Source organism: Plecotus auritus (genome assembly GCF_963455305.1).
Source record: "Plecotus auritus genome assembly, chromosome: 8".
NCBI lineage: Eukaryota > Metazoa > Chordata > Mammalia > Chiroptera > Vespertilionidae > Plecotus > Plecotus auritus.
The window spans coordinates 94,284,421-94,297,958 of NC_137782.1; positions in this window are offsets into that span (position 1 = coordinate 94,284,421).

Here is a 13,538-nt window from a genome sequence, read left to right on the forward strand (position 1 = left end):
GGGCTTGGGGACGTGGGGACTGGCCTGTGCCCAGGCAAGCTGCCAGCAAGTCCTCTTACAGGTTATAGATCCATCTGCCCGTGCTTGTGGGCTGCTTGCCTCTGAGGGTTGGGAGATAGCACCCGACCTTCTGATCCTTATGAGAAGCTTGGGTGAGGCTCTCAGGGATCCAAGAACCCCAGCCCAAGGCCGCTGGGCTGCCCTGAGCACTCCTCTCCAGGGAGCAGAAGAGCAGAGAGTGGGAATGGGGCCACAGCATGATCTTCCACAAGTGGAAATGTGAGAGAAACGATCAATTTCCTTCCTGAAAATGACATTTCTTTCCTGGTCTCTATGGGTTGCTGAGAACAGCATGAGACAGGAGGGGGCCTTGCTGAAGTAGCCCTGGGCCAGCTCCCCCTGGCAGACGGTGGCTCTGTGTCACCTGTTAAGCTCTCAGGAAAGGGGCGACCTTTTGGGGCCAGGGAGGAGTTGCACAGGACGAATATAATTACATAATCAGGACTATCTGTGGCAATTATGTGTCTTTAAATTTGCAAATAGTGCGGTTACGGATAGTTTTAAAAATTGTGTCCATGACTAAGACGCACTCTCGGGATTCTGAATGAAGGATGTTGCTGGACTGGTGGGGGGTGAGTATTCACAGTGTGGCATGGGGAGTGGGTGCTACATTGACAGCCCAGGTGAGGTCACAGTTCGGTACTTTCAGCACTCAGTTACTGCTATCCATAGTGAGAAGGTCCTTACAAGGTATGATGAATCGCTGTATTAACTTGTAAATAGGAGGAATTGCTAATAATTATGGAGAAGTAGGAAGGATTGTTAGCCCCATTTTACAGAACCAGGAAACTGAGCTCAGAGAGTTTGGGCCACTGGCCCAAGGCCACACAGCTGGAAGGTGGCAGAACTCCCCAGGCCCCGCCTGTGACCAAGATGCTCTGCATCTCTATGGGGTGCCCTGTATCACTGTGTTGTAGTTCCATTCCGAATCTGAAGATTTTATTGAAAAACTAGAAGCCCGATGCACGAAGATTTGTGCTAGAATGGGCTTTCCTTTCCCTGGCTGCCGGCACCACCTTTCCACTCCGGCCCAGCCCCTTTCCACTCAGGCCCCGGAGCCGCCTCTTTCCGCTCCAGCCCCACCTTCCCACACTGCCCAGAGGCCCTGAGAGACTGGGGGTGGGGCAGAACATCTGTGTCATCACCATGGCGACAACGCAAGTGTCCCGCCCCCCCTCACTCGGCGCCTGTGTATGCAAATTAACCTCCATCTTTGTTGGGTTAATTTGCATATCACTCCTGAATGGTTGGTGGCTTAGTGGAGGTACAGTCAATTTACATGTTTGTCTATTATTAGGTAAGATCCCATTCTAACCAGCTGATGCGGCCCAGTGGATTGAGCATCGTTCCATGGACCAAGAGGTCCCGGGTTTGATTCCTAGTCAGGGCACATGCCAGGGTTGTGGGCTCGATCCCCAGTAGCGGGTGTGCAGAAGGCAGCCAATTGATGTGTCTCTTTTTTTGATGTTTCTATCTCTCTCTTCAATTAAAAAATATTTTTTTAAAAAAGGAAAGAAAGGCCCATTCTATAATAACAGCTTTTCTTCAAAGAGCTTTAAGAAGGACAGGGAAAAGCCCGCTTTCAAAGTGCCTCCTAAGTCTTAGCTAAACCCTGCAGTTGAGACTGAGAGTTTCTAAAGGGGGGACCCCGCCCCACCCATCATCACACTCCTGGTGGAGTGACCCTGGGGAGAGTGGGAGAAGCGAGGTGGGGGTTGGAGGCCACCTGGTGCAGCTCGTCCTTCTCCAGATGAGGGAATGACAGCACAGGGCAGGTAAGCTACCTGTTCTGAGGCAACACAGATTTTACTCCAAAAAATTTAAAAAGCAAAGGAAATGAACAATTATGTTTGAACAAGACTCTCGTCTAGTCATAAGGAGAGCAAACAAAAGACAGAGAAGGAACCTAAACTAAAACTTATTTATTGGCTTCAAACATATATTTATTTTTAACCAAAAAACCCTGAGACAGTTCTGTTCTGCTGTCCAGCCCTTGCATTTTGCTGGAGAAATACGCTCAGTTCCAGCCCTTCCTGCCTTCAGAACGGTCATGGAGGACATTTGAAATGGTGGTAATTACAAGCTCATCTGGAGGAGAAGCAAATCCGTTCTTGAGCCCTGACCTGCTGGCCATGACTCACGACCATGGGCATTGTGGCATCTTGGCCTCCAGAGCTGGGCTTTTCTGGGTTGTTAATCGCAGGCACCCTCCCCCATGGTCAGAGCTGCAGGGTAGGGGGGCACACAGGGCCGGCTTCTCTGGGGCCAGGCCCAGCCTGTATGGGGGAGGTGGCCGGGAGCCAGATATGGGTGAGAGGGGAGGCCAGCCTTCCACCCTCTGCGTTTACCCCCCTCAAAGCTGGGGGTGGGTTTGTAGGCAATCGCTGCAAAACAGAGCCTCCTCCTCCCTCCCCACCAAACGCCCACCTTGTTCCTGTCCCTGTTAAATGCACATGAGAAGATAGCTTGCTCCAGGAAATGTTGCTATAAAATGGTTGGTTTCCTCTGCTAGTTATCAGGGGTGTCTGATCAAAGAAATTGTGCCCAGGCCTGGTTATCTAATAACCAAATAAATATCCAGGCTGGTTCCCGGGTGGGAAGGGTGGGCAGGGCTGCTCTGGATGAAGTTAGGAACAAGCCAGAGTGGGCTTGACCTCTCTTGGTGACAATTGCTGCCTGCCAGGGCAAAGTCAACCAGATCCTCTCTACCACCCCCATGTTACAGATGGAGAAACCGAGGCAGGGAAACCGTGTTCTTGCCTTCCAGAGAGCTTGTGGTCATGGGTAACTGACACACATTTGTCGCCTGTGTTAAGTCCCACAGTGTCAGTCTTGCTCTAAGTCATACCACTGTGCCCTGTGCCTAGCACATGCCTTGTGTGTAATGGGACTCACTACATAGTTGCTGAACGAATGAATGATCGAGCAAATAAGCTACACAGAATGAGCACTGGTTTCACGTCAGAAGACTTGCTCTCAAATCTAAGGCTACCAGTTAGCAACTCACCAGGGCCAGGGCTAGGGTGAGGCACCCAGGGCTCAGCTGGAAGGGGCTGTCATTCGCAGGCTCACACAGGTCCAGAGTGGCTGTGTGAACGTGAGTGCCCCTTCGGTTTCTTTCTAGGTAAAATGGGGGTGATGCCTCTGCATCTGCCATGTAGAATTAAGAAGACAGTGTCTGAGAAGTGGGCATTGGGTGCAGGAATCAATGTTCTTAGGCCCTGAGACACACATCTGGTGTGAGATGGAGCCTGGGTGAGAACCTGGTCTGGGGCTTAAAAGTCTGGCTCTTTGAGCTGACTCTAAACTGCCTGGGTCTTGAATGGCTTCTTGTGCACCTGCCTCTGGGGGAGGCAGATTGTGAAAATACCATGGGCTGCCCAGAAACTGCCCCCCACTAGTCCTCACACCTGTCTCAGTCTTCTTGCTCCATCAGACTGTGTGTGGAGGGGGGTAGGGCATTCAAGGGCTTACCCTATCATTTGGCATATAGGTGGTCAGTTTTGGGTGGATGAGTGGGTAGGTGGATGGATGGTAGGAGGATGGTTAGATGCATGGGTGGATGTTGGGTAGATGAATGGATTGGGCAGATGGATGCATGCATGGATGGGTGGATAGGTAGATGAATGGATGGATGGGTGATAGGAGAATATACAGATGGATAGATGGGTGGATGGATGGATGGATGGATGGATGAGTGGATAGGTGGGTGGGTAGATGTATGAATGGGTGGATGTGTGTATGTATGAATGGATGAATGGGTAGATGGATATATAGATGTATGTATGGATAGGTGGATGAGTGGACAGGTATATGGATAGGTGTAATGGTTAACATTTCAGTTGTCACAGTTGTTGTTCTGGGTGGTGCCCAAGCTGAATGGCTTGTTGATTTTATTCTCACATTTATTAGTTTATTAGTAAGATTTCATTAATGTATTAACTCACCCTAGATTACCAGTCCCCAGCTGTGGAAATGCATCATTGTTCCTATACTCAAGGGCACCACACAGTGGGCCAGGTGTTCCCATGTGGATAGCCACAGAGCCAGCATGGTGGCTGGGTGCCTACGTTTGTTGCCGAGTGACGAACAAACACCTGTTATGTGGCCACCAGGCTTGCTTGCCTGGAAGGTTTGGGGTTGGTTTTCTTTTTAAATCTCAGGATCCCCTGCCCAGCCTCTCTGACGGATGCCAGGGCTGGCACTCTTGGGGTGTGTAACTTTGGGCCACTTCGCAGCCTTGTTGCTCATCTAAGAAACTGAGGCTTCTCGGGTGGTTTGGGGTAGGATCTTAGGAGGTAAAACTCTTAGGGTGGGGCCTGTAGTTGGATGTATTTGTAAGACGGTAGCCATTCCCATTCCTGATGAGTCCCCTGAACACAGAGATGTGTGACTCCTGGGTGCCCCAGACCCCGAGCACCCAAAGATGTGTGGTATCCCAATGTGCACCCCTATCAACTGCCACCTGGGGTTATGTGCTGGTTCCTTCTGTCCACAGGTAAGGTTTGGTGCATCCTCCAAGGAGCAGGTGAGCTACATTCAAGGTGACAGACAGAAAGCTGGGCTCAGCCCTCAGGTGTTGGAGCTGGGAGGCCTCAGGATCTGTCACTTTCAAATTCTCCCTTGGGGGCTGGCACACGACAGACACTATGATTTTCAGTGTGTGTAGCTAAGGCCACACATCAGATGTATGTGAGTGGATGCCTTTAGGAGGGAAAGAAGGGATTCGGGCCTGGGGGCTCGGGAAGGGATAAAAGATAAAATACAACAAAGGCCGGTCCTATCCAGATGGAGGTTATTAGCACACACAACCTCAGTAATAGCATTACAGCTTTCTGCATCTGAGGTCCAAAGAGTAAGATGAACAAAAGGGAAGGGGCATCCCAAATCCCCCTTCCCGAATATGGGGAAACTGAGGCATGGCAAGAGGAGAGGTTGCTAAGGTGGTGGTTGGGTGTCACTGGTGTGGGAATTCTTGACTCCTCCTTGTCCTTCCCTCATACCTCGGTGCCTGGACCCAAGGCTGTGGCACAGGTCCCACCTTCTCCCATCTCAGCAGCAGGTCACCTTTCTGAAGCCATCAGCCTCCCTACCCATCCCCCACCTGGGTGGCAAGAAAAGGTAAACCTATTGTGATGATTCCTCCGTTTTGAGAGGCTTTTGTTGGAGGAGAAAAATGAAATAAGAAAAGTTGGGGGACGTGTGTGGTTTCAGACTATTGCTTTTTTTAAACAACAAAGGTTATTGTTACCCCCATTATGAAAATCAGTATATGCTCTAACACAGCATTTCAAAAGCACAAAGTTTGATTTCTCTCCCATGATACAATTCACCATGCTCCTGATACGCGGTCTGGAAAGCACAAAGGAGGAAGAGTAAAAATGAAAGTCACGTGTAGTCCTACCTGCGGGACAAGCCTGCTGACGTTGGGGTGGAGGGCCCTTTCTCCACTTAGATGTACTGTTTCCAATCCATGGTCAAATGTAATAATGTCAGTGTCTGAAAAAAAACTACTAATTCCCCAATATCGTCTTTTGGGTGAACTTCCCAGCCTTTAAGGAACTGTCGGGTGCAAGGACATGGGGGAAGGAGGCAGAAGGACAGAAATCGAAGTCATATTCTTTTTTTGGCCCAAATATCCTGCACATTGAATTTGCCTTCTGTTTCATTTGATTTGAGCCTTTTGCCAGCTGTTAGGCAGCTGTTTGTAAACTTCCCTCTGCTTCCGATTTCAGTCTGCAAGCAGCAAATCGATTTTAAATGAAAATACCTTAAAGGTATTGTTGTTTGGAGGTTTAAAAATCCATACCTTTTTAAACCTCCAGCACATAACCCCATGTGGAGCCCCCCTATCAACTGCCACATGGGGTTATCTGCTGGTTCCTTCTGTCCACAGGTGAGGTTTGGTGCATTGTCCAAGGAGCAGGTGAGTTACATTCAAGGTGAACAGCCAGAAGTCTGGGGCGGGAGAGCTTATGAGTGCTCAGGGCACAACCCACGCAGAAGACCTTGCTCATTTTTTCTTTCCTTCTTTCCCCCCAATTTACAATTAACATTCAGGGTTTAGTCTCCACCCTCCCTCGTGAAATGGAATTTTTATCTCTCGATTCACACTCCCAGATAAAATCCCTGTTTATCCAGTTGCATGAATAATTGATAAGCTCCTTCAGACTTGCCAGGAGCAACTTAGCAGTCTCGCCTTGCGCCTGGAACCCTGGCAATTTCTGGAGCGCCCACCAGAGACCTTTACACCGTTTCTGCTTGGAGTCCACCAACTTTCTGTCTCAGGGCGGGGGGTTATCTCTTGATCCAGATTCAGGAGTAACAGATTAGGGGCCTTGTGTTCCAGGGTTGGGGATGCGGGGAGAGGGAGGGGCAAGTCTGCGTCCACTTAGATTTTCTGAAATGGTGTCTGTGACAGGTGTGGATTCTGTCGGGAGCCTCCCGCCTGGGGTTTCAGAGTTCATGGCATTAATGAACTCTAATCTGTTCCCTGATAGTTTAAACCAGACCCAAGATGGGAAGCCTTTTTCTTTCCTACATATTTAATGGACTTAATGAGATAACAATGAGAACCTGTGTTTGGGCTCTTTAATTCATTTGGCTCCCTGGTCGTGTTTATATGATAAAAGCGGTAGGGTGTTATTTATGTGCTTAGCTGGGGTTTATCCTTTTTAAACAGGTCTGGACAGCTAGCTGTATACTTGGCTCATGTGAGCAAAAAAAAAAAAAAAGGAATTTGTGGACTGCCCTGCAGAATGTCCCAGTTCTTCCAGGCCAAGGTGAGCATGATCTGGGGGGTGCTGAGGGCGAAGCTCCCCTAAGAGAAGGGGTAACGAGCTATGGCCTGCACTCGGGGTTGGTGAGGCTGTGCCTGTGCTTTGTGGCTGGAGGGTCCCCATCCTGAAACCTGTGGAGAGGAGTGCCTCTGCTATGGGGAGCGGGGCTTTGCTTTAAGCCCCTCACATTTATCAGCCACAGACGTCCATTCAGGCTTCCCTTTCATGTGCAGGAGGGGAGAGAACAAGAATTGGAAGCTGATTGTTTTTTTCTGCTGGTTCCCCCAAAGCTCCAGGAAATGAGAAACATGTCATCATGTTCAGCAATCGAGTGAAAGAAACTACAACCAGATGGGCCACTAAAGGCTGAGCATCTGGGGGAGGACAGCCGACCCGTGGACAGAAAGGAGCCTCGGTGACATCGGTGGTGAGTGACCCGCTCTTCCTGTGACATTCTCAAGCCACGTTTGTCATGGCTCGGACGTTGGTGCCTGCTGGCTACAGGGAGAGGGGAACAGAAAGGGTTTCTGGGGTGACATGGTCCAGACCTCAGCCTGGTCGAGGAGGGCAAGCTGGAGATGTTTGTGTCTCATGACTGGCCCCCTCCAGACCCAGAGCACCCGCTGGTCCCAAGGTGGTGTGCAGTGGCCCTCCCCTGCACCCCACCTAAGCCCACAGACTCCTGCCATGCCCAGGGCTGTGCAGTTCATTGGAAGGACACTGTGGTGGGGCCAATGCTCTGTACTCGACAAAAATGCCATGGTGTGTGGGGGGGGGGACAAGGTGGACAATGCCCCTGGACCTCTCCTTGGAGTGGACCAGGCAAGGGCTGCAGGTGCCGCGGCCTCTGCTGGCGGGCCGTGCACCATCGCGCTGCAGGCTGGCTTCAGAAGCATGCTGGTCAGACTACACTCATCAGTCTCCAAGATGTTGTGAGTAAATGGGAAGATGCGGGCAAAGCCACAAGCCGGGAGCTTGGCGCAAAGTGAGCATTGGGTAATGTTGGCTTTCGGTAACAGTGACCATGACGATGACGAGGAGGAGGAGGAGGAGGCAGGATATTAGGAATCAGGAGTCCTGGCTCCAGCCCAGCCAAACCACTGACCACTGGTGTGGCCTCGGCAAGTCCCTGTCTCCCTCTGGACGCAGACTGTTCATTTATAAACCATCCATGTGCATTGGAGGGAGGTGGGAAGTGCAAAGTGCGGCTCGTGATCATGAGAAATTGATACTCTACCAACCTCTGGTCCCCTGGGGTGCAGGGTTCCTCCCTCTCTTTCTTCTAATTCCAACATATCTGGTACAGAGAACTGGCAGAAACAGGAGTGCAGACCCCGCGTGCCTTGCGGTGCGACCTCCGCTTTGATCATTCATTCAGTAGACACTGGTTGGGAGGGTGGGGAGGAGCCCCAGGTGGGAATGGAGTGAAGATTTGGGCTTTTCTCTGAGCATCACAGCAATTCGAAAGTCTGTTCTGGTCCTTCGAGTCTCTGAAGGTTTCTGGTTCCAAAGTCCGCAGAGAAAGTGCAGATTTTCTGTCAAGGAGTGAAGTTTAGCGCTCTGTCAGGCGGTGCTGTTCTCAGCTGTGTGGGCAGCAGAACGAAGAGACGGCCCAAGGAAGGGCTGCAGCGTCCATGCTGCAGTGGGGGACAGGGAGGCCGTGAGAAGGCCTTCTGTTCTCCATTTAATTCTCATTGCAACTTTGTTCGAAATTAACTGACCCTACAGTGTAGTTTGTTTCTGGGCCTGCTTGCCTGCCCTTTATCCGGCACCACACTGTCGGAATTGCATGGACTTCAGTCAGTCTGGGAGTCGTGTAGACTAGGATTTGATCCTTTTCAAAATGTGTTCTTTTATTCTAACTTTATTCTTCTTTTTTCAAAATTGTTTTGGTTTCTTTGTCTTTCGCCTTTTTATGTAAGTTTTAGAATCAACTTGCCAGTTTCCACTCAAAATCCTGCTCACATTTTTATTGGAATTGTGTTGGCTGCACAGATCAGGTTTAGAGAAATTGACATCTTAATCTTGTCCAGTCTGTCAACATGGCACATCGCTCCATTTATCTAGGCCTTTGATTCCTTCATCACTGCTCTTTGAATTCCAGCATAGAGAGTTTGCCTGTATTTTGTGAGGTTTATACCTAAATAGTCAAAGGTTTGGAGCTATTGTAAATGGTACCTTAAAATATTTTAATTTTGAATTGTTCATTGCTAGTACATAAAAATACAATTAATTTTTGTAGATGTGCTTTGTATCCTGTGACATCATTAAACTCACTTTTTAGTTCTAGTAGCTTTTTTACAGATTCTTTGTAATTTTTTGTAGACAATCATGTAATCTATGAATAGAGGCAGCTTTGTTTCTTCCTTTTCAATGTGGCTGCTTATTCCCTCCTTGACTTATTGCACTAGTACAACATTGACTAGATGTGACCAGCCCATATCCTGGCCTTGTTCTTGATCTTCAGGGTAAAGCATCCAGTCTGTAACCATTATGAATGAGGGCAGTTGTAGGTTTTTTATAGATTCCCTTTGTGAGATTAGGTGTTCATTTAGTCCTTGTTTACTAATAGTGTTTTTTAAATCATGGATGTATGTTCATAATATGAGTTTCCTGCGTCTCTTTGTGATGATCATTTGATTTTTCGTTAGTCTGCTGAATAACATCAATTTTTTGAATGTTGAACCATCCTTTCATTACAGGATAAATTTCACTTGGCTGTGATGAATTATTCTTTCTATACATTGTTGGATTTTATTTTTCTTGTATTGTTAAGGATTTTGTATTCATGAAGGTTATTGGTCTATAGTTTTCTTTTAAAAATATATTGTTGTTATTTTATTATTAACTAGAGGCTCGGTGCACAAAATTCATGCACAGGGTGGGGGTGACCCTCAGCCCAGCCTGCACCCTCTCCAATCTGGGATCTCTCTCACAATCCAGGACTGCTGGCTTCCAACTGCTGGCCTGTCTGCCTTCCTGATTGCCCCTAACCGCTTCTGCCTGCCAGCCTGATCACCCCCTAACCACTCTCCTGCCAGCCTAATTGATGCCTAACTGCTCCCCTGCCAGCCTGTTTGCCCCTAACTGCCCTCCCCTGCAGGACTGGTCACCCCTAACTGCCCTCCCCTGCAGGCCTGGTCACCCCTAACTGCCCTCCCCTGCAGGCCAGGTCCCCCCCAACTGCTCTCCCCTGCAGGCCTGGGTCCCCCGCAACTGTCCTCCCCTGCAGGCCTGGTCACCCCTAACTGCCCTCCCCTGAAGGCTTGATTGCCCCCAACTGCCCTCCCCTGCAGGCCTGGGTTCCTCCCAACTGCCTTTCCCTGCAGGCCCGGTCACCCCCAACTTCCCTCCTCTGCCGGCTTGGTCACCCCTAACTGCCCTCCCCTGCAGGCTTGATTGCCCCCAACTGCCCTCCCTTGCAGGCCTGGTCCCTCTCAACTGCCCTCCCTTGCTGGCCATCTTGTGGTGGCCATCTTGTGTCCACATGGGGGTAGGATCTTTAACCAATGGGGGCAGCCATCTTGTGTGTTGGAGTGATGGTCAATCTGCATATTACTTTTTTATTAGTTAGGATAGAGGCCTGGTGCACGGGTGGGGGCCAGCTGGTTTGCCCTGAAGGGTGTCCCAGATCAGGGTGGGGGTTCCCTTGGGGCATGGGGTGGCCTGGGCGAGGGGCCTGTGGTGGTTTGCCGGCTGGCCACGCCCCCTGGCAACCCAAGCAGAGGCCCTGGTATCTGGGGTTTATTTATCTTCTATAATTGAAACTTTGTAGCCTGGAGCAGAGCCAAGCCTTCTGCTTGCTCCGTGGCGGCAGCCATTTCTATTGGGATTTATGTATCTTCTATAATTGAAACTTTGTAGCCTTAAGTGGAGGCCTGGGCTGGCCAGGGTGTGCGGAAAGCTTGGCTTCCTCCATCGCCGGGGGCAACCCTAGCCTCCTGCTCTTTCCAGCTCTGTGGCTGCTGCCATTTCTGTTTGGATTTATGTATCTTCTATCATTGAAACTTTGTAGCCTTGAGTGGAGGCCAAGGCCGGCAAGGGCAGGCGGAAAGCTTGGCTTCCTCCATCGCTGGGGAAACCCAAGCCTCCCTCCTGCTCTCTGTGGCCATAGCCATCTTGGTTGAGTTTATTTGCATATTCACTCCTGATTGGCTGGTGGGCATGACTGGTGGGCGTGGCTTGTGGGTGTAGCAGAGTGATGGTTAATTTGCATATTACTCTTTTATTAGATAGGATTATTATGATTATTATTTAATCCTCACCTGAGGATATGTTTTTATTGATTTGAGAGAGAGAGGAAGAGAGAAAGAGAGAGAAACATTAATCTGTTACCTCCCATACTCATCCCTATTGTGATTGAACCTGCAACATAGGTATGTATCCTGACTGGTAATTGAACTCACAACCTTTTGGTGTACTGAATGACACTCCAATCAACTGAGCCACCAGCCAGGGCTAGTTTTCTTTGGTTGTAATGTCTTTGTCTGATTTTTGCGTCATGGTAATGCTGGTCAAATAAAACGGATTGGGAAGTGTTCCTTACTCTTGTATTCCAGGAAAATATATGTAAAATTGGTATTATTTATTCATTAAATATTTGGTAGAATTCACCTTTTAAGACATCTGGACCTGGACCTGGTATTTTCTCTTTGGGGAAGTTTTAACTGCACATTTAATATCATTAATAGATTGAAGTTTATTCAGGTCTTTATTTATTTTTTTTTTGAGTCAGCTTTGACAGTTTGTGTTTACCAAAGAATTTCTCTTTTTCATCTAAGTTGTCAAATTTGGGGACATAGAATTTATTGTAATATTTATTTATTATATTTTAATCTTCAAAATGTGATGTCCAATCTTTCCTTCCTGCTATTGATACTTTCTGTTGTTTTTATTGTTAGGGGTTTATCAGCTTTATTATTTTTTCAAAGAAGCAGCTTTGGGTTTTATTTATCTTCTCTATTATTTTTCTGTTTTCAATTTCAGCAATTTCTATTCTTTATTATTTCCATCCTTTTGTTCATGATTCTATTTTATTTTCACTATTGATTTACTATTTATATCTCTTTAAAAATTTTTAGTGGGTGCCGTAGGTTTTACGATACAAATCTTTAATTTAACCCATTGTGCACCATACACACCTGTAGACGCAAGCGGCAGACTTTCCCCACATGCCACGTGTGTCCATAAAAAAAAAAAATGTTTTCCCTAAGTGGCAGCTCTGACCAACTTTAAAATTATTTTTTGTGAGAATTTTCAACTGAAAATATTCAAGAACACCTGAATTGTGAGTAATATATTTATTTATATAATATTCATTGCAAATTGATTTTTTAATTAAATTTGAAATATCATGCTGTGTGGGGATGATTTCCGTTTTGGATGCATGGCAATTAACTGGTTAAAATTCTAACTTCAAATAAAATGTTATTGCTTTGTGTGTGGTCTAAAAACTTACAAGATGCTAACAGTTCTTCCGTCCACTACTTTGTGCCATTGGTGTTATATATTTTACTAGAGGCCCAGTGCACGAAATTCGTGCACTCAGGGTGGCGGGGGTTGGGGGGAGGTTCCTCAGCCCGGGTTGCGAGAGGGTGCAGGCCAGTCCGAGGGACCCCACTGGTGCATGATTGGGGCCAGGGAGGGACGTGGGAGGTTGGCCAGCTGGGGAGGGACCATGGGAGGGCTCTAGGGCATGTCTGGCCCATCTCCCTCAGTCCCAATCAGCCGGACCCCAGCAGCAAGCTAACCTACCAGTCAGAGGGTCTGCCTCCTGGTGGTCAGTGCACGTCATAGAGACTGGTCAACTGTCTGCCCCCTGGTGGTCAGTGCACATCATAGTGAGCAGTTGAGCAGCTTTAGCATATCGTTAGCATATTACGCTTTGATTGGTTGAATGGATGACCAGACGACCGGGCACTTAGCATATTAGGCTTTTATTATATAGGATTTTTGCATATGTGCTATGAGAATGTAATAGCGTGCCACTATTTTTTCAAAAGTAATTTTTCTTTAGAACAAGAGTTGGCAGACATTTTTTTGAACAGAGTCAGATAGAAAATATTTAGGTTTTGTAGGCCATATGGTTTTTTTCACAACGTCTCAACTCTGCCCTTCTAGTATGAAAGCAGCCATAGTCAATATGTAAATGAGTTTTATAAATTCAACTTTAGTTACAAAAATAGGCAGTAGAGTACATGGCCCACAGCCTGGGGATAAATTTGGGTTGATTGTTTTTCCCTTTTTAGTAGTCTAAGATATTATTTCTGCTGTCTTCTGGCTTGCCTAGTGTCTTATGAGAAGTCTCATATAACTCTTATTTTTGTTCCTCTGTATGTAATACATTTCCCCCCTTTGCCTACCTTTGATTTTTTCCTTGCCTTTAGTTTATAGCAATTTGGATATAATATGTTTGGATTTTGTTTTATCTATCCTATTTGGTGTTCTCTGAACTTCTTGGACCTGTGGTTTGATGTCTGTCATAAGTTTTGAAAAATGCTTTTCATATAATATTAATTATTTTTAAATATTAACATCGAAAGACAGAAGCAGCAGATTAAAAATGGAGGCAGAGTAAGTGGATGCTGCTCGAACATGTTCCCAGGAACAAACTGGAATTACAACTAAAATACAGGAAAACTTTCCTGAATAATTGGCGGAAGACTCGCAGGAGAGAACCCTGATAATTGAGGACCAAAA